This window comes from Diabrotica undecimpunctata, chromosome 5 (assembly GCF_040954645.1).
Source record: "Diabrotica undecimpunctata isolate CICGRU chromosome 5, icDiaUnde3, whole genome shotgun sequence".
NCBI classification, from domain to species: domain Eukaryota; kingdom Metazoa; phylum Arthropoda; class Insecta; order Coleoptera; family Chrysomelidae; genus Diabrotica; species Diabrotica undecimpunctata.
The window spans coordinates 141,858,335-141,878,269 of record NC_092807.1 but is presented as its reverse complement, the minus strand read 5'-3'; the positions used below and the strand labels follow the sequence as shown (position 1 = coordinate 141,878,269).

At 31.5% G+C, this 19,935-nt stretch overlaps 1 protein-coding gene across 1 annotated transcript in view; it reads left to right on the top strand.

Moving 5' to 3' along the window:
• wb (wing blister) overlaps positions 1-19,935 on the top strand; it is a 600,221-nt gene that overhangs the window by 328,005 nt on the left and 252,281 nt on the right. The window lies entirely within an intron of this gene.

Sequence of the window (19,935 nt, the reverse complement as noted above, 5' to 3'; positions counted from 1 at the left end):
ATTGAAAAATCCTGCACGGATTTTTATTTCTTAAACAAAAAAATAATTCTTGAAACAGTCGATATAATTATTGCCAAATTAATTATACTTTATATAATTTTCTTACTGAAGGGATTTTCCCAGATCTATTAAAAGTAATAAAAGTGCTACCAGTGTTCAAAAAGGGAGCTTTAGACGAAATTGGAAATTATCGTCCCATCTCAATCATTCCAATTTTCGGCAAAATTTTTGAAAGTATTCTAAATGTTCGTTTGATAAAATATCTCAAAAAACACAAAATACTTCACTGTTATCAATATGGCTTTAGAAAAAAGTGTAGCACTACATTAGCTATACAGAAAATTGTGAGAGATATAGTTGATGACTTGGAGGAAGGTCATTTTGTGTTTTTGGCATTAGGTCACTTATCCAAAGCTTTTGACTGTGTTTCGCATGAATTACTGTTGGAAAAAATGCATAAATACGGTATTAAGGGAAACACTTTTAATCTAGGTAGATCATACTTAATAAATAGAAAACATGTAGTTTTTTTTAATAACAGCTATTCTGAGTTTAACACTGACAAATATGGAGTTCCTCAAGGTTCGATATTAGGACCCACTTTGTTTCTTATTTATCTGAACGATTTATTTCACTATACTTTCCCTATAAAATGTGTTCGCTTCGTTGATGATACAACTATCATTAATACTGATATTAATCAGCATAATTTAAAAATTAAAATAGATAGTGATACCCAGAAAGCAAAAAACTGGTTTTTACATAATGGGCTGAAGCTAAATGAAGAGAAAAGTCAGAATTTGATTTTTAATTCCCATTGGAAGTATATCTCAAGTAATAGTTTTAAAATATTAGGAATCTTTCTAGATGATAATATTTAATACGCAACTTAGTTTATATGATTCCTAAAAGTACCCTTAGAATGTGCTGCTTTGCACTATTCCATAGCCATCTACAGTACGGAATAACTGTTTGGGGTAATTCTTGCCACGCAGATCGAATTTTTAAACTACAAAAAAGAGTAATGAGGATACTTGCAACAGTGGAATATAAGGGACACTGTAAGCCTTTATTTCTGGATTTAGGTATTATGTCACTACCTTCACTATCTAACGTTACTAAAACCACCAGTTTATTAGGGCTGCTTTCAGAAGGTTGGCCGAAATGTTAGAGAAATACTCTTTTGACTTTTTGTCGAGCTTTCGGAATGGTTTTATTCCTGTTTCAAGACACTGTAATATATATAAAAAAATGTGTAAATATTTACAAAATATTACAATTTACTAGTCGTTGAGATTATTTAAAATAAACTTTGACACTCAACATTAAAAACAACAAATATAAAATATAATGGACAAAATATTTTTGGAGAACAGAAAGAAAAAACAATGTGATTAAAGTGTAATTAGTTGTTCTTAATATTGTATTTATTTGTTTTCCAGAAGCAAGAGGCCCATATTTGGGTAGTTTTGATTTTTCATTATTAACCTGTCTTAATGGTATGCAACCAGTTATGCATACAAGAATATTTAGAAGTTAATATTTATTTTATTTTTGATGTTTTTCCAGTAAATAACAATAAATGTTGCTCAATTTATCTATGTCAAACTTTTTATTAATGCAAGATGTACTGGATTTTATGAAACACATTTCCAAGAAAACACGTTTTGCATGGTATTTTTCTTTTGCAAAAATATAGGAATCCTCGAAATTGAACTTGTTTCTCGACTCGAAATTGTTTCCGAGTTATTGCATGTTCTGCGAGTGCACATGCATTTATTTTATTGGTTTTTATGTCACTGCGATGTGATATCACCCTACTGTGGAAATTATAAAATGATTCTTCGACGTAAACGTTGTTGCAATTGGCACACGGTATAGAATAAACAATATTCGATGACTCCTGTATTGTAAACGGATCTTTTGTCTTTGTGTATAACTTCGATACCGTTTTCTCATTCTTAGTTGTAATTTTCAAGCCATTAACATTTTTGAAAATGTTTATTAGCTTAGGCGTCAGACCTGGAATAACTTATGGTAAGGAACAATAAGTTATTTTAGATGGTATTATTGAAGTGTTGTATTTCAATTGTCGAACCTCATTGTTATGAAGATTGTGGTTGTTGGAAAATTGTGAAGGAAAAGGAGAACCGAAAATGAGTTTATTTAAAAGCCCTATGGGGTAGGAGTTCTCTAGTAGTATAGATTTCAACTTTTTTATTCTTTTGTCCCTATTTGATATTTCGTGTTTTTATATTTTTATTTAATGCGTTTGTCGTTTCTTAAATTGTTAATATTAAATATCTGTTTGTAATTCGCAAAAATTTTATAGGTATGTATGTAAAAATTGCCACTATTCCTTTGATTTGTCAAAAACAAAATTATTTTAGTACATTGAGTAAATAAATTTTATTTTATTTTAATAACTATGTAGTAGCGCTTCTCTGTAGCTATAACAAAAACAAAAAACATATCAATTTTTTCATGTCTTTACAATATCAAATAAAATTTTATACTAACTCAATCTTATATTTATTACATTAATAATTATTTTATTAATAGTAAGATATCTTGACGTTCTCGAAATAAATGAGCAGGATGAAAATTTAATTAGCGGCGAACGTTCAACGTTAAATGAACTTCATAATGAGAACATATCATTATGAATCTTATATAACTATAAATATATCTGTAACGAACTTGTTAAAATGAACAATTTCTTCATTCAGGTATAGTTACAGTTACTTTGAAACTTTGATTAATTAAAATCTTATATCAGATAATTTATTTTCTGTAATATGATATTAAGTTCGAATAATAAATTCGGATTTTATTCAATAAGTAAAATACATTGGTGTATCAATAAAATTACATCTTAATAAGGAAATTCAGTCTTTTATGTTCGTAGAAAAAGTTATTAAGATCAACGGTTAACGGTTTGATTAGTCTACCTGCTTTTTAATTTTATATATATATATATATATATATATATATATATATATATATATATATTTATATATATATATATATATATATATATATATATATATATATATATAATATATATATATATATATATATATATATATATATATATATATATATATATAGGTTTAGAGTCTAGAGTTTAGAGTATATATATATAGTTAATAAGGTTTGGAGTCCGTGTAGGGTGTCGTTTGATTCTAAAAAGTATTGTTGCAGAGATGATTAGCCTTGTGTAAAAGAAAATAAGAGATAAGCGGAGAGACCGAATTTGGATTAGAAACTGGGTTGATACAATGTCCTATGTGGTCGTCCTACAGATCCCTTCCAACTGGGTTTTTACTTCTGATTGTCGCGTCTTCTTAGTATTTTCATTTTTGCAGTTTCCAGCATTCTTCTTGTTCGAATTATGTCAGGTTAGGTTTTCGTATTATGTAAACATCCCGCAGCTCTGCTCTATTCACTTATTCTTATACTTATATATTAAACCTTTCGTAAGGTAGAGTGATGTCTAAGCATTTGAACTCAATCTACTATTCTATTACTTTTCCTTTTAGCTCTGATTTGCTTCTCAGTGGGTCCTTTGGCAAAATGGAGCAGGTTTTTGTTTTGCTGAACTTGTAAAATTTCCTATTATTTATCTTATAGTTATTTCTTGAGGATTCTTCTGTTCTTCTTGTTAGAGGTGTCGTTCTCTATCAAACATTAACCATCGTCATCTCTATTTCGTCATTGTCGACGGCCTTTCTGTATAATGTTCTGTTCATTCCTTACCATTGTCATATGTTCTTTGGCTAAAAAGTTCTGCAACAGCCTGCACCTATTTTACCATCACCCTTTCCCTGCATAATCAGCTAAAGAACTTGGTATTTTGTACAGCTTTTTAACTTTCTGAACCAGTACAGCTACATCTCTTTTATTGGTGAAAGATCGATGAACACTATTTTGTATAGAATAGAGATAACTATCGAAAACTATCTACTTTTGAAGGATATGCCCACAAGGTCACTCTAATCGCATTTACACAATACATAACTTCTTTTTTAACAAATAAAAGTTATTTGCAAACAATATATGATAATAAGGGACGAGTGACTAAAAAATAATAAACTGAAGGGTCATTGGTAAGCATCATAAAAACTACTGAAACAACTAGAAAAAGTACAAAGCTTGGTACAAATGAAGGAGAATAAAACATATTGCTGTATAAATGTCTCCCAAAATAATTAACAATCCAGTATTTTATTTAATTCCAAACACACAAAAATATTATGACCTCTTAACCGCCCCAGAACAAGCGCGCTCTCGTCTACCCATGGAAAATGAGAGAGCCTTTTTTCTGTAAGATTAACATATAATAAAATCACATTACGTATGCGACTCACGGCATTATGCTAAAACACACCAACCGCATTACATTTACATTTTGACAAAAACATTTTACACCCTTCTACAAGTTCTACTTAATTCTCCTTCAAAGAATTTTTGTATCCTATCAGACTGTCGAACAAATTTAACTTTATAAATTGATTTCCAATATATAACCAATAACATTCCCTTTAACATGCGAATAAAATGTTCCACTCTTGCTTGGCTTTACATTTACACCTACACCTACTCGTGGTTTTATTCAAAATAAGTGGGAGGATTTTTGTAAAGATGAGAAATCCTTTTGTTGGTTATATTTATAACTGCTATAATATTCTTCATTGTACGTTCACCGATATTTTATAAGAATTAAACACAGTTTAAAAATTGCTATTTTATTATATCTGGTAATAATTGGTATTAAAAATAAGTTTTACATAATAATGCTTTAAAATTCTTAACTTTTTGGTGGCTCAACTGTATTAATATATAGTATTTTTCATATAAAAATGCGTGCACGTCACAATTTATATAAAGTGACGTCACTTATATTTAAAATTTCCAGAACGTCAACCTTAGAGTTCAAATTTTCCTAACACAGCTAATAATATGAACATCATACGGCACTGCTCGATCTACGAATTATATTGATTAAATAACCAAAAACATTTGTTATTATTAATAATATAAATTTTATGAAATAACTCTTTAAGTCTAATATTCCACAAAATAATAATTTTAATTAAATATATTAGACAATTATACGCAACTATAATTGTTTAATTGTTGCAAAATTGTTTAAAGTGTTGCCGCTTTTTTAGAGTAAGAATTTTGTTTATGTTTTGATTTCTTACACCATTTGATCATAATATATTATATATTAATAAATTGTATTTATAAATACATATCAACTTTAGATTAATAGCTTTAAAAACTAATTATTGTTGTGTATTGTGATTGTGCTATGCCAAAACAACTAAACAGTCTGTAGAAAGCTGAAAAGCTTTCATATAAGATAGATTATTTTGAACAAGAAATAATGGCGGAACGTTTTTACTATTAATGCTCTAAATAGAGGTAAGTTTAAAATTTAGAATATATAATTTTGTATTAAAATGTTTTCTTATGTATTTTAGTGTGTAGTAGTCTTAAAACAAAGTGTATTTACTGTTATATAATAGTTGACATTTTAAAAATTCCTCAATTACTAACTACGCTGATGTTTTGGCAACGCTGTGGGGTTCTGACGTCGTAAATCTTGAATGACGTGCACGCATTTTTATATGAAAAATACTATATGTATTTATTCATATCGTGTCGATAAACAAAATAACAAAGGAAACTGTTTATTTTACTAGTATTATTGTATATTGAAAATTGTTGTTGAAAGTAAACTAATTATTAATCAACTTCGTCTGCAGGTGGATTTGTTAAAGATGCTGGATTACTGTTTTCTACGAAATCGAAGAGTGCAGACTGTCATGATTCTATGGATAAAGAGTCTTTTAAAAAGTGGGTCTCCGAAAAGCTGATACCAATGTTGGAGGAACCATCTCTAATTATTATGGATAATGCCTCGTACCATAGCTCTTTAATAGAAAAGTTACCGAATGCCAGTTGGAAAAAATCGGACTTACAAGAATGGTTACGAGCGAAAAAAATAATTTTTGACGACGATTCGGGCAAGACAGAGCTATTGAGTCTTTGTCGCCAGAATAAACCACAAAATACCAGGTACGTTATAGACGAGCTACTCCCAGAACATGGGCATCAGGTTTTGAGATTGCCTCCATATCACTGTCAATATAATCCGATTGGGTTGGTCTGGGGCATTTCTAAACAATACTATGATCGTCATATTCGAGAACATGGACGTGGAGATGAAACAGTGAAAAAAGTTTGGGGCGATGCATTAGCTGAGGCAACACCTGCAGTGTGGGCGAGTTGTGTTAACCATACTGAAAAATTAATTCAGGACGACTGGGCAAAAATGGTCACATATGATAAAAATGAAAGTAGGATTATCATCGATTTGGCAGAAGATTTTAATGATGAAGACAGTTCCAGTGAAGACGCTGACTGATTAGCTAATTAATCAAGATCAGTACGTTGTAACAGTTCAGAATTCGCTACAGTGCTTAAAACTTAAAAAATCTGTATCATTTTTTAATTAAAGTGGGTTAAATAATTAACACTTTTTTGGGTATATTTCAAAATCCTTTTAAAATGTACTTTTCGTTATATCCTGTCCTATTGTACTGCAAGCTAGAAAAATACTTCTTCGCAATGTATACGTATATTCCGTTATTAGAAATTTAATAAAAAATAATTTATAATTTTCTTTTATAACTATTATTTCGTTTGACATGCTACATTTTGCTCCGCCACTGGAGGAGGTAAACGAATCGAGCTTAGACAAGGAAAGACAGATGAAACAACTTATTGCAAGTGTTTTTACACGCACACGCCAAGAACGATGAAAACGATTATATGTACTTTTTATCTTTCAATTCTAAAATTGTGGTGTATTAGTAAATGGAGTATTGCAAATACATGAGAGGAGAAATTATTCACTGATAACACTCTCAATACTAACACTAAAAAATTAAATTAATATAGGATTATCATTTAAAACTAAAATTGAAATGAAAATTAAAATTGAAATTAGTGAATAAAGTCTGTTGGCCACTGTCTCTTCAATCTTCGTCTGACTTCTGATTGGAGGTGTAGTTGTCTTGCAGTAATCATGGCTCTATAGCGGTCACCATTGACTGTAACGTTCTGGTCAGCATCGTTTTTGAAGAAGTACCGTCCAATGAATCCACCAGACGATAAAGCACACCAAACGGTCAGTTTGTCTAGATTTAATGGTTTCTCAACATACATTTGATTATCTTAACTCCAAATAGGGCAGTTTTATTTGTTGATGTAGTCATTTAACCAAAAGTGAGCTTCATCGCTAAACAAACTTCGCTTATGAAAATCGGAATCAATGGCAATCTTGAACCACAATTTTCAAAATAAATTTGTACAACTTAAAAGCGTTGTTCAGGCGTTCTATTCATTCTGAAATGCCAAACCAAACTTAACATAAATCACTTGAAAGCTGTCAAAATGGCCGACAGTTAAAAAGTGTTACTAACTTACATTTCTATATCTCTTAAAAAACACCCTTTACTACTCCAAACCATTGGTCAGCAATTTGACGCGTAGTAGCAAAACGGTCCCACAGAGCCAGTAATCTAAAGCGCCTATCTTGACGCTCTGTGGTACGCCTCGGTTGGCCAGTTGGTCTTCTGCGTGTTCCTCTACCTTCGTTTGTCCACACACGACAGACACGCATAACCGTCATTGCCGTACAATTAACACGACGGCCAATTTCGCGATACGACAAACCCATATATCTATACGCAATAATTCTACTCCCGTCAAAATCGCTAATATGGTGGTAATTTTGGTGTCTTCGAATTAGAGGCATTTTCTTACAATAAATACAATTAGACTGAGAAATAATAACTTAAAATTTCTATACGAACCGGTTTTCACAAATCGGTCTCTTCACAAACAAATTTAAAGATAAAACTTTATTTTTACAAAAAGTAGAAAAGATAAAACATTGGTATTGTTATCATAGCATGTTTTAAATATAGTCATTCTGTTGCCAAAAAATTAAGTTCAAGAAATTATTCCTTCCGGTTGTAACACTTCTAAATGTCACTGAGTATATATATTACAGAACTATTAAAACAGAAAACTGCTCTAACTGGAACACAGTCAAAGAGGTGAATAATACCAATACCCAAAACCATTACAACTACCTCCCCATCTCTAGATAATAGTTTGAAAGAGAATTACTGAATGAAAATCACGTGAGTGCTTTCAATAAATAATCTGGTCAAGTTGGTTATTTGCTTTACACGACTACAGACACAGTTTGTGCTGAACCACTAGTGAATGTAGCTTCAATATCAATATACGTGTTGATTTTGGTTTTGTTGTTTACACGTGAATGAATTATGTGGGATGATACCCTACTACCTGTTTGACTTTTTAATGTAATTACAATATTTCCCTTGAAAAGCATATATATATATATATATATATATATATATATATATATATATATATATATATATATTTTTACTTTTTACTTATTCTTATATATATATATATATATATATATATATATATATATATATATATATATATATATATACCCAGTACCAACCTTATATAAAAGTAATGTCGTTTATGAAATACCGTGTTTAGGATGTCAAAATAGCTACATTGGTCAAACATCACAATGGCTAAAACAACGCATCACACAACATAAAAGTGATTGCCGCTTGGGAAAAAATACTTGCGCAATGGTTGAGCACTATGAAAATACTGGTCATATGCTAGACTATAACCAAGCTCACATTTTGGCACAGACTGATAACTACAAAAGTAGATTATTTCTTGAGATGTATTACATTAACAAAAATAAAAACACTTTAAATTATAAAACGGACACTGGACAGTTAAGTAACATATATTGTAACATATCGAACAAAATTTAAAAATATTCAAAATAGCCAACATTCATCTTAATAACAACTAACCTTAATAATTCATCAAAGAAAAATCATTCTTTTAACGTTTCTTTTATTGTTATTTTTATTTATACATTTGAAATAATTTTAATTTTTTATGGTATAGCTGTAACGAACGTGCTTAAGACAATTTAATTTTGACATTCAATATTTCGAATACTTTAACGTCAGTTTTTATTTGCGAAATCTTTTAATTGATGTGAGTGTTTTAAAATGTATTTGTACGCCATTTTTTATAATGTTCAAATTATTTTAGTTTACTCCTGAGGAAGCTATTAAATAAATGGCGAAATATTGAGTATCTCAGAAAAAAAAAGATTTTCATTACAGACCACTTTACCCGATAATTCGAAAGTATTTATATATATATATATATATATATATATATATATATATATATATATATATATATATATATATATATATATAAACGAAGATGTTATAGAAAGCAATTAATATATAATTTGTATTTCTTTTTAAGTGACATGAATAATCAATAAACATTATACTGAAATAATTAAAAGGTAAAAGAAATAATAAATTAGACTAACTCACAATCGTGATTTATCGTTAATTTATTATTTCTTTTACCTTTTGAAATGGACTCACACAAGCAACACACTCATGATTTGAAATAATTAAATTTTAATAACAGGCACCGCCTCAGCCTGATATTTCAATAAAGAAATGTATGTAGGTATCTTTAATTCCCAATTTGTTGAGAACGATATAGAATTAGAAAGATATGTCCAAAATTATTAATTTAAGATTTATCGATCACAAAGTAAAGTTATAAGTATAAGGAATAAACTTTAGACTCCCAGTGCATATTTATTTACAGTGATCAAATTATTATGATTATTGCAAAAAACGTTGTATTTAGGTGTTTAATAGAGATTAAAACTAAATATAAGCATCTAATGATGTGAATATAATATAAAAATCAGGAACACGTTCTTTTACAAAATTTTAAAATATTTTTTTTCTTTGACCTTAAGGTTAAACACAAACAGAGCGGTTTGCCCCTGGTCGGCTGCCGCGCGGCTTAAAACACATTAGGCGGTTTAACAGTGGCAGTAGTTTTGCCATTGTATTCGGTGTTGTCAGATTTAGTCGAGTTTTGGACGTAGAATGGTATGATGTCTCTAGAATCATCTAGTGAAAGTGACGACGATTTGTTTTTCCTAATAAGTGCAAGTTTACTTCATATTAGATCAAAGAAGAAGAAGAAACGCAGGTATTGGATACATCCCACAGTAAATGAACGAAAAAATAAAGGAATGTTTTACACGTTAGTTAAAGAAATTAAAGATGACCCAGAAAAGTTTTTTAATTTTATCCGATTGTCTAAGCAATCTTTTCAAGAGCTATTAGAAATTATTAAAGAGTCATGTTCAAGAAATAACATCCATATGAGAGAAAGCATATCACCAGAAGAAAAACTAATAATAACACTAAGGTAAGTTAACTACGTAGTTGTCACATACTTTTTAAGTATCTTAAAAATATATTTTATTATGTATGCATTATTTATGTGTTTTGTTTATTTAGTTTTTAACAACGTTCCTCCCGTTTGTTGTATTTTTTAAATACAAAAAAAATATAGGAAAAATACATTTTATAAAATAAATTTTTAATTTTAATTAATTTATCGATATCTATAGCTTCCATAATATGTACAAAATTTGGCAAACACTCACAAAAGCAACCAAATAAAACCGCTGCAAAACAGTCACACGTCTGTGTTGAAGCACGAGATATCTATTACTGATGTGCCGCCAGAAGTCATAAAACCGCCGACGGCGCATGGTACTCAGCATAGGCCGCGCGGCGTATGCTGAGTACACACGGCTCGTCTGTGTTGCACAACATAAATAACAGCCTAAATAACATTTTTTTTTTTAATATTTCGTGTGACCTCCTTTAGGTTCGATGACAGCTTTGACTTTTCTTGGCACGCTTTGAATGGTTTTCAAGCACTTTTCTTTTATTTTATGGTCTCTGTGCAGGTGCCAATGAGTCTCTCAATTAACTGCTACTTATTTGTGACAGTTTCTTGGACAATCCCTCTCTTCATGAGCTCCCATAGATTTTCAATCAGGTTGAAGTCTTGGGAACTACCTGGCCACTTCAGTATTTTAATTTTCTTTTTTTCCAGGTACGATGTTACTGTTTTTGCCTTAGAGGTAATAAACGTAAAATCTTCCGATTCGCCAAACCAGTCTTTACTTTGTGGCAAAAGCTTTTTTTCCAGAACTTCAATATACTGATGTTGGTTCATCCCCCCATACCATACTAAGATCTTGTGAGGATACTTTACTCTCTCGACTATGCAATCCTTGTGATATTTTTCACTCACCCATCTTCGGAGAAGGTCGCTTGTCCATGAGTATCTCCACTGTAGACTCATCGGAGAAACAAACCTATGAATAAAAAATAAAAGATATTTTTTTAGAATAAAAACAGTGGTTATGGGGATTTAAACTTTAGTAGTGATGTAGTTTACTTTATTCCAATCCTCAATTGTCTAATTTTGGTGTTCTTTGGCCCATTGCTTTGCTGCATTGATTATTTTTCATCATTACGACAGTCAACTTTGCCTTTTTGATAGAGCAATATGAACCTTGCTTAGCAAGCCTTCTGCGAACATGTCAGAGACTGGCATCCCAGCTTCACGAATAAGTCCCGTAAGAATTTTTCGTGTTTTCTTTTGTTGTTTACGAAGATATCACTAATTTTTCTCTCATCTCTGGGTGTAGTGACAGACTTTAGACCACATTTTTGGGCACGAGTCAGGGGTTTGTTGGTATCAATTTTTTTCTTGATGTTGCTCACTTTTGCTTGCGCTACTTGATACTGTTAAACTATCTGACGTTGGGAAAGCTTTGTATTCCATAAAAGTGTCTTTATCTCCACTATTTTAGTTTCAGTAATGTCTTTAGCCTTACCCATTAAGATTTTTTTCTCAAAAATCGATATTTTTTGAAAATGTCTATAAAATTAAAACTGATAGGTTTTTTCACTCACAATCATCACTAATACTCGTACATTATTAAAACATACTACATAGATAAAACGATATTAACCTTTAAAAAACAAAATAAAAATAGATATAATAAATAATAAATTAAATTCTAACCTACAAGCGCAAATTCCCCGCAATGTGTATGTTTTGACCATCGAGTTAGAATCTATGGAGAAGCTATGAGCATATTAACGTGTGTATTAAAAACGGCGTAGGTAGGCGTCGCTAACGGTGATACCAATATGGCGGTGGGATCATGGCCGGACTCAATAATATTAAAACTACTATAAAAATATGACTAGTTATTCAGAAGATTTAATCATAATCTACAAAGTGCAATACATTTTTAATAAACTATGATTTATTTATCCCGCGGTAAACACTAAAAACACGATATATTATACATAAAGATAAATTAATACAGTCAAATACTATTAATTTATTCTCTGAAGTACGGGCCATTACTTTGTTTACATATTTGTATACTAACCTGTAGAACGTTATTCCTGAAGATTTTTTATTAACATTGATTCTGCCACTGCAACTACGTTGAGAACAAGAAACCATTATTATGCACTATCACAATATATTATTACAGTTTCTATAAAAGTATTATAAAACTAAAAATATTCGAAAAACAACAAACGTAAATAAACATATACGATCTGTCAAAAGTGTCAAAACAATATGGCCGAAGTGAGGTCGTTTTTAGTCACGTGATGCCCTCTCCATAGATTCTAACTCGATGGTTTTGACATAATTTGACACAAATGACATTTCTAGAGCTGTCAATGTCAAAAAAGTAAAGTTATTAGAACAAAACATATTGGCATCACCTAATTGCATAGCAGTATAAAAAGCAGTTTATTCTGCAAAGCAGAATAAATGTAAAAAACTTAAAATTTTGTGACTGATTATAATAATTTGATCACCTACTGTATGTTATACTTCATAGATACTACACAACACAACAAGTAAGTTGATTCTAATACAACTAATAAAATACAAACAATAAAATAAACTCGTAACCAACATTACTAAAATATCATCATCAACATATTTACATAAAACTGTAAAAGGTGCGAATACCATTAGTTCAGCAGGCGGATAAATGTAAAAAGAGATAAACCGTATATAATTGATAACATAAAATATTTCAACTTGTTCGCAAACAAATATCATTCTCATATTAGACCGAGAAAGAAGGTTTTAAGTTTTATAGCTACAATAGATTATTGTAACGATATATGCTAGATCTTTTAAGAATTATAATTTGCGAAGAAATCACATAAGATGGTACTTTTTCACGAAGGGCTTGAAAGAAGACATCGTTATGAGAGAAGAGAGCATTTGACTACAGCCATAAGAAAATGAAAAAGGGAAAGGTCAATGGAAAAATGGCAGGAAAACTGGAACGGCACAAGGTGTTGTCCGGTGGACTAAGATGCTGATCCCGAGCATAAGGGACTGGGTGGACTGTGGTCACAGGCGACTGGATTACTTTATGACGCAAGTGCTCACAGGATACGGTGTTTTAGGGCGTATATTCATAGGTTCGGAAAGACAGATATACATTGCATTGTGTGAGAATTGCTCACACAATGCTCGAGTGTAATAAATAGATGGACAGTGGAGAGAAACAAAATGTATATAGGTACGAACCCTGTGACTGTGATAGATATGATTGCGAAGATCACAGGAAGTAAGGAATGATGGAATAGTGTACACAATTACATCTAAGCAGTCATTAAGAAGAATGAAGAAGAAGATAAACGGCAACAGGACAAACTACAGAAATAAGTTCTAGATAAGAGAAGAGAGTGTTCGAAAAGTGTCGTCAATCCTATAGCGGTCATCCCACTTTCGGAGTCGGTACGTACGACAGTCAACTTCGCTTAAATAGGAGAGGGTGGTTTTAGTTGGTAGATAAGATAACAGGAATGCATTCGTTTGTAGAACCTCCTTCTAGGGGAAAATGAGCTTGGATGTCCTCTAGCCTGAATCCAATACACGCCAGAGATACATAGGGATGGGTTAACCTGATACGGTTTAGAAAATTTCTACCCCATAAGAAAAAAAAATTGTTTCGCTTATAGTGTAGACATAAGTTGTACAGCTACTTAATATTCTCTAAAAGTCTTTCTTCTCCAATATTTGCGGCTCCTATAACGATATTGTTTTCTTCCGGAGTTTTATTTATTTTCATTTTCTTCAGTGCATTCTGTTGCGTTCTGCACATACGATGACCTCAATATAACAATTTTGGTCATCCTGAAGGGGGAGAGAAGATATTTTGTTCAATCTAGAACTCGCTGGTTTCCCCCTTTCGGATTGGGTATGTATATTCAAATAAAGAAAAGAAATGAAAACCAGTGGACTGTATAAAACTCTATTTTAAACAAGAAGGTGAAATTAAACATAAATACACATAACCCAATATACAACTATAAATAAAGAAGAATATATTACTTAAAAGAAGAAGAATATATGTAGTACAAACTTAAATATTAATCAATACGTAACGACACACAAAAAGAGAACCATAAACAAACCATAGATAGAAATAATATTATACAAAAAAGAAATAAAAATATGAATATGTCATATAAAAAAATTGATATTAAACGTGAAAGAGTGAAAAATATACGCACATATTATAATATACTTAATTCGTAATAAAATGAATAAACCTTGTTAATACAGTTACACAAAATGCAATCAAAAATATCATATATGAATTATATCAAACTCAACTCAAATTATATATTCAAATACAAATATTTAAACTCAATTCAAATTATAATCGGGAATGACATATTACAAAAAATAAGAATAGAGTAAATACTACACAAAACAAAAGCAAAATGTCCAATTGACAACGTTTAATGTTCTGAATAAAGTTCAAAAGTTCAAAATCGCGACACAATATGTAATAATTGGGCACCAAATAAACGTACTTAGCCCCATGCAGCAACAAAAGTATGGTATTGATCCTTACCCAATGAGAAGATGGCACTCCGGCCACCGCAAAAAATATGTCTTCACCGACGAATAACAGGAACCACAAAATTCCTAATGTAACTTTTCTGCATCAAAACGACTTCCTCGGTCAAAGGACCGATGCTAAGTGTCTTAAGGTACTCTACTCTTAACTAGTCTTAACCCAAACGCACACACATGTGTGGTTTGAGAGATAAAACTCGACTCGGATTGTGTAGATGCATCGCTTATCTCAAATACACATCTGTGTCATTTTGCAGATTGCCCGTCTCGTAGCATGTAGTTTTTAACCACGATGCACCCTTGTACATGAAATCTTGATATACGGGGAGAATCAAAACTACCAGAAAAGTCTTAATATTTAATAAATGTTTATTAACAGTTGCGAAACTGCAACACATTCCGTATTTCCTTCGCTGATTTCTCTATTTACTGAATTTTCTAATTTCCTGTCTCATCTGCCATTCTCCTCGTTTCGGCGTTGAAATCATCATACATTAGGATATAGTCTATTATTGTAATATCATTTAGGGCTGAAGTAATGTTATCTTAGAATTAGTATATTTCCTAGTCCGCATGGCCACTTGTTCGGGCAAATTCTAGTAGAAACACTTTTTATTGATATAATTTTGTTTTCGTATTTATTGTGTAATTAGAAGCCAACGCCTCTTATTGTTTCAGTTTCACTACTTACCTGATAAAGCAAATAACCTGATTTCAGTTTTTTCAGGCTTTCCCCTCGTTGTTAGTCCTCGCCAATGCCTATCATAGTTCATTTGATTTTCGGTATTTCTGCTTCCATCTGTAAGATTCTTTCTTCTGTAGCTAGATATCTAGCATTATATGTAGCGAAGTTGAGCTATAAGGATTTTCCAAGTTTAGTACGTTTACCTGTCATAATCTTGTCTCCTTCAGAATCCATGGGACAGACTATCAGATTAGTGCGAGATTCTGAAAATCTTTTTCTACTCGCCTGGCGTTATATAGTCCGTCTAGAAAGTACATATTTGGTGATAAAGATTAAGTTTTCATTTTTATTTTAGGTGTTTAGCGTGCTTTTAAAACCTGCTGGGCTCGCCAAGACATGTTGGCCAGTTTTTAATTTACATTTACTTAATTTCAGTCGTCAAAGCAAACATTTATGATAATAGGGTGCACCAACTTGAAGGTGAGGTTGAAAATTGAGTAGGAGAGACTATTTAATGATCACTACCCCACTAGACTCCCTTTTTCGAGGGATAGCTTTGTAGATTTGATATATAAACGTTATTGCAGAATTATAGTTATGGGTTCATTCAATTTTTTGAGTATTTAATTTTTTTGGAGTTTATGAAGATTTGATGAAGATTTTTTTCCATTTATTAGAATTTCCTTAGTCATGTTATTTTGTCCAAACGTTTTACTGGCACGCTAATCTGAAACGTCCTATCTACCAATTGAGCTATTTTGAAAAAAATGTTAGTTGCTGCGCCATCTGTAACAATAATGATATCAAACTGTATTTTGAATGAATTTGATTTGTATATACAATTTATGGCATGATCCACGAAAGTAATTAGTTTAAAGCTTGCATGAGTTTTGATAGATGGGACGATTTAGCTTGGGATTTTATTAAAAACCTCAGATAGGACAAGATTTTTTATAACTAACTTTTATTGCACTTATAACGAGACATTGTTTTACATATAAAATAAAACTTAATATAGCCCTCCAATGTTGTAAAAAAACCTAAAATTCTCCATTTTGGTCCTCTTCAGCTATCTTTACTAATTCCTCGGTTAGATGTTCGTGTAGGTGGAAGTGTCACACCAGTATTAAATGCCCATTTAATTTTTGTAATTTGTATTTTAAACTGAAATCTGTTCACTCATAGAAATTTCTAATCCCTAATGCTACATCATTCGGTTTTGTTGAATTTAAAACACATTGAACATAGTCATTAAAATCCCAAACAGTTTTGGCCCTCTTTAATAATTTTTCTACCTGGTAGTGAAAATGATCTGCGGACATAAACGTGTGTCAAAGTATTTTATGGTTAATTATTTTAAGTTCTTCTTAGAAGTGTAAGTACTTCTGTAGAATTTACTATATAGACAAAAAAGCTGAACAAACACCAATTCTTGTTCTGTCACGAGCAATTATCCAGCCAAATTGTTAAGGATTCTTTATCCCTGTTTTTTAGGAAGTAGACACTATATGTATCTTCTTTTTTTTTCTTCCTAATTAAATATTCCTTCGTGCCACAAAATTCCTGAAGGACGGACGTTTCTACCTTTCCACACAGTAACAAAACTTTCGTTAAAAGCAGTTATGCGTCTAGTAAAAATATTAAACATACCTGCTTTTGAAAGCATAATCACTTTCTTAAAATCTGCTGAAACTGAGATCTTATGATTTTAGTGGCGATTTCGCATCTCTTTCACACTCTTTCCTGGCAGTAATATATTTATTTCTGTGAGATATATAGATTTCACACACTATTCAATTGTCTAATTATCTGTTGGATTGATATAATTGGTTTCGGTCTTATGGAGATCATATGATGTATACTGGAAGCACTCTTCACAGCCAAGTTACGCAAACGATGTTGAGTTTTGTAATTTCTTGACGATAAAGCTCATAACTACCCTGACAATCAGGATTCTTTATTTTGTGGTCATTGTACATCATTGTAATTGAAATATCCGATGGTACGTATAGACGATTGGGAGCATGCTTCCGACGATAATGGGACAAGGTAGGATGAAAAGACTTTATATGTTCAACGATCTGATGATTGTCAATAAAATTCAGAGCTGGTCGGTGCCCTCGTTGGTCTTGCTTGCCCTATAATAATAATAGCATTATTATTACCAATTCCTATTATTTTTCAAAAATCAATCATTACTTTTGTCATAGCCTGACGTGGCCAGGAAAAAGTTTTACATACTTGCATATCTAATCCGTTAGCATCCAGGTAATATGCTACGCGAATCAGTTCCAACAGTATTTTTTCTTTTGTTTAGTTGTTTAACATTACCGTGCACAAACAAACGTTGTGCTTGCTTGTTAAGTTCCCAATACTGCATGTTACTTTAACATCCAGTATAGAAACTTGGACTTTAAACGCCGATATCATGAATAAAATCAAGGCGTTTAAGATGTGGTTGTATCGAAAGATACTAAAAATTCCATGGACTAGCAGAACTAGAAACGAAGAAGTTCTTCGAAGAATGTGGCATCAACGAACTCTATTAAATATTATTAAGAGGCGTAAACTAGAATATCTTGGACATATAATCAGAGGACCAAGATATGAGTTCCTTCGGCTAATTCTCAACGGTAAAATCGAAGAAAAGAAATGGATAGGACGGAAGAAACTCTCTCTTCTCTCGTTGAGGAATTTGCGGCAGTGGACAGGTTTGACAGCGGACCAATTGCTACACGTAGCGCAAGACCGAGATCAGTATAAAAATATTATAAGCATGGTAGTCGCCGACGTTCCGTAGGGATATGGCACTCTAAGAAGAAGAAGAGCGACAGATGATAATTTCTGCTTTTTTCTTTTGACAGGTCCTTTCTCATTTTTTGTTCTGTTTTTAATAGTTCCCTTTTTGGTGTACATCTTAAAGTGTTTGTTTTCAGCAATATCTATGAACGAAGTGACCATGTAATTGACAATAGACTTCACTAATTGATAAACAGACGCATATTCTTCGACTAAACTTTCATTATCAGACATAGCTGGAGTGTGGGACAGGCAGTGGCCATTTTCATCATTGATAAAGTATTCTTCTGCAGACTCTACAGACGAGGACTCGCTACAAAAATCGTCTTGCTTTGGATCGTAGTCGGGACTATTGTTAACATTTTTGGTATTGACAAGCTTTTTATTTGCATGTAGACGTTCTCTTAGTTGTCTATTTAAGGCAAATTTTAGTCATTTGATGGCCACGACTGGTGAAAGCGTTGGTGGTCATACTAGAATAAAACAAAGCAATACTTGATACACTTTTAATACGTTACTAAATAACTATTAACTAACCTAACTACTGCAATCATAAGTTAATTTGATAGAAACTAAAAAGTGCTAAAACAGGAGTACATAATATGTAGGTTGTTCCTAAATTAATCAGTAATAGAATGATCTATGGATTGTATTATTAAAGTGTTTAAGCGAGTTTTGTATATTAGAGATTTTGCAGTTACATTTATAGTAAGTTCCAGCTCCAGTACAGTAAATATAATGAAAATAAAAATGGAACTAAATATAAGAGGCACTTAAAACAGTCATGGAGGTACTATTATCTGGCACAATATCTACATAATAATCATTAATTGGATACTTACTTCGAAGTACAAATCAAATTTTCTACACTAAAATCTGACATTACCGGAAACAAACCTTTCGATTTTTAGGTCATGTTGTTTTTAGGTGAAATGCTGAATATGTCCTATCTATTACCTAGGACTTGCTAGATTTTAAGTAGCATAACATATTGCAATACTGACAATAGATATCTGTTACATTTCAGGGTTGTAAGGATTAGATAGGACGTAATGCTTAATAATCAGGTTTTAGTTTGAACTTAGGATAACAAGCATCACTTCAGAACAGCTATTTAATGATAGTTATGACAGCTCAGCTTTAAAAGTACCACCCAGGACCGTTAGGAACAAAATTGCGAATTTGTCAGTTAGAACCTTTCAGCGTAGCATTCCAGTTTATTATTATTCATTTTTTCTTAAAATAAAATACCAAATAATTCTAGTTTTTTTTACTATTTTGACATATTGCACTGTAGACCTAATACATCACTTAGTTTGTTGGGTATATTATACAACATGCGCTTTAACGTTAATGCTGGACATTTCTCTAATATATATTTGATTGTTAACTTTTCTTCACAGTTGTCACATGTTGGTTCTTGTTTGTTGGAAAACACATGGCTATTTTAGTTAATCGCGTATGACCCAGCCAGA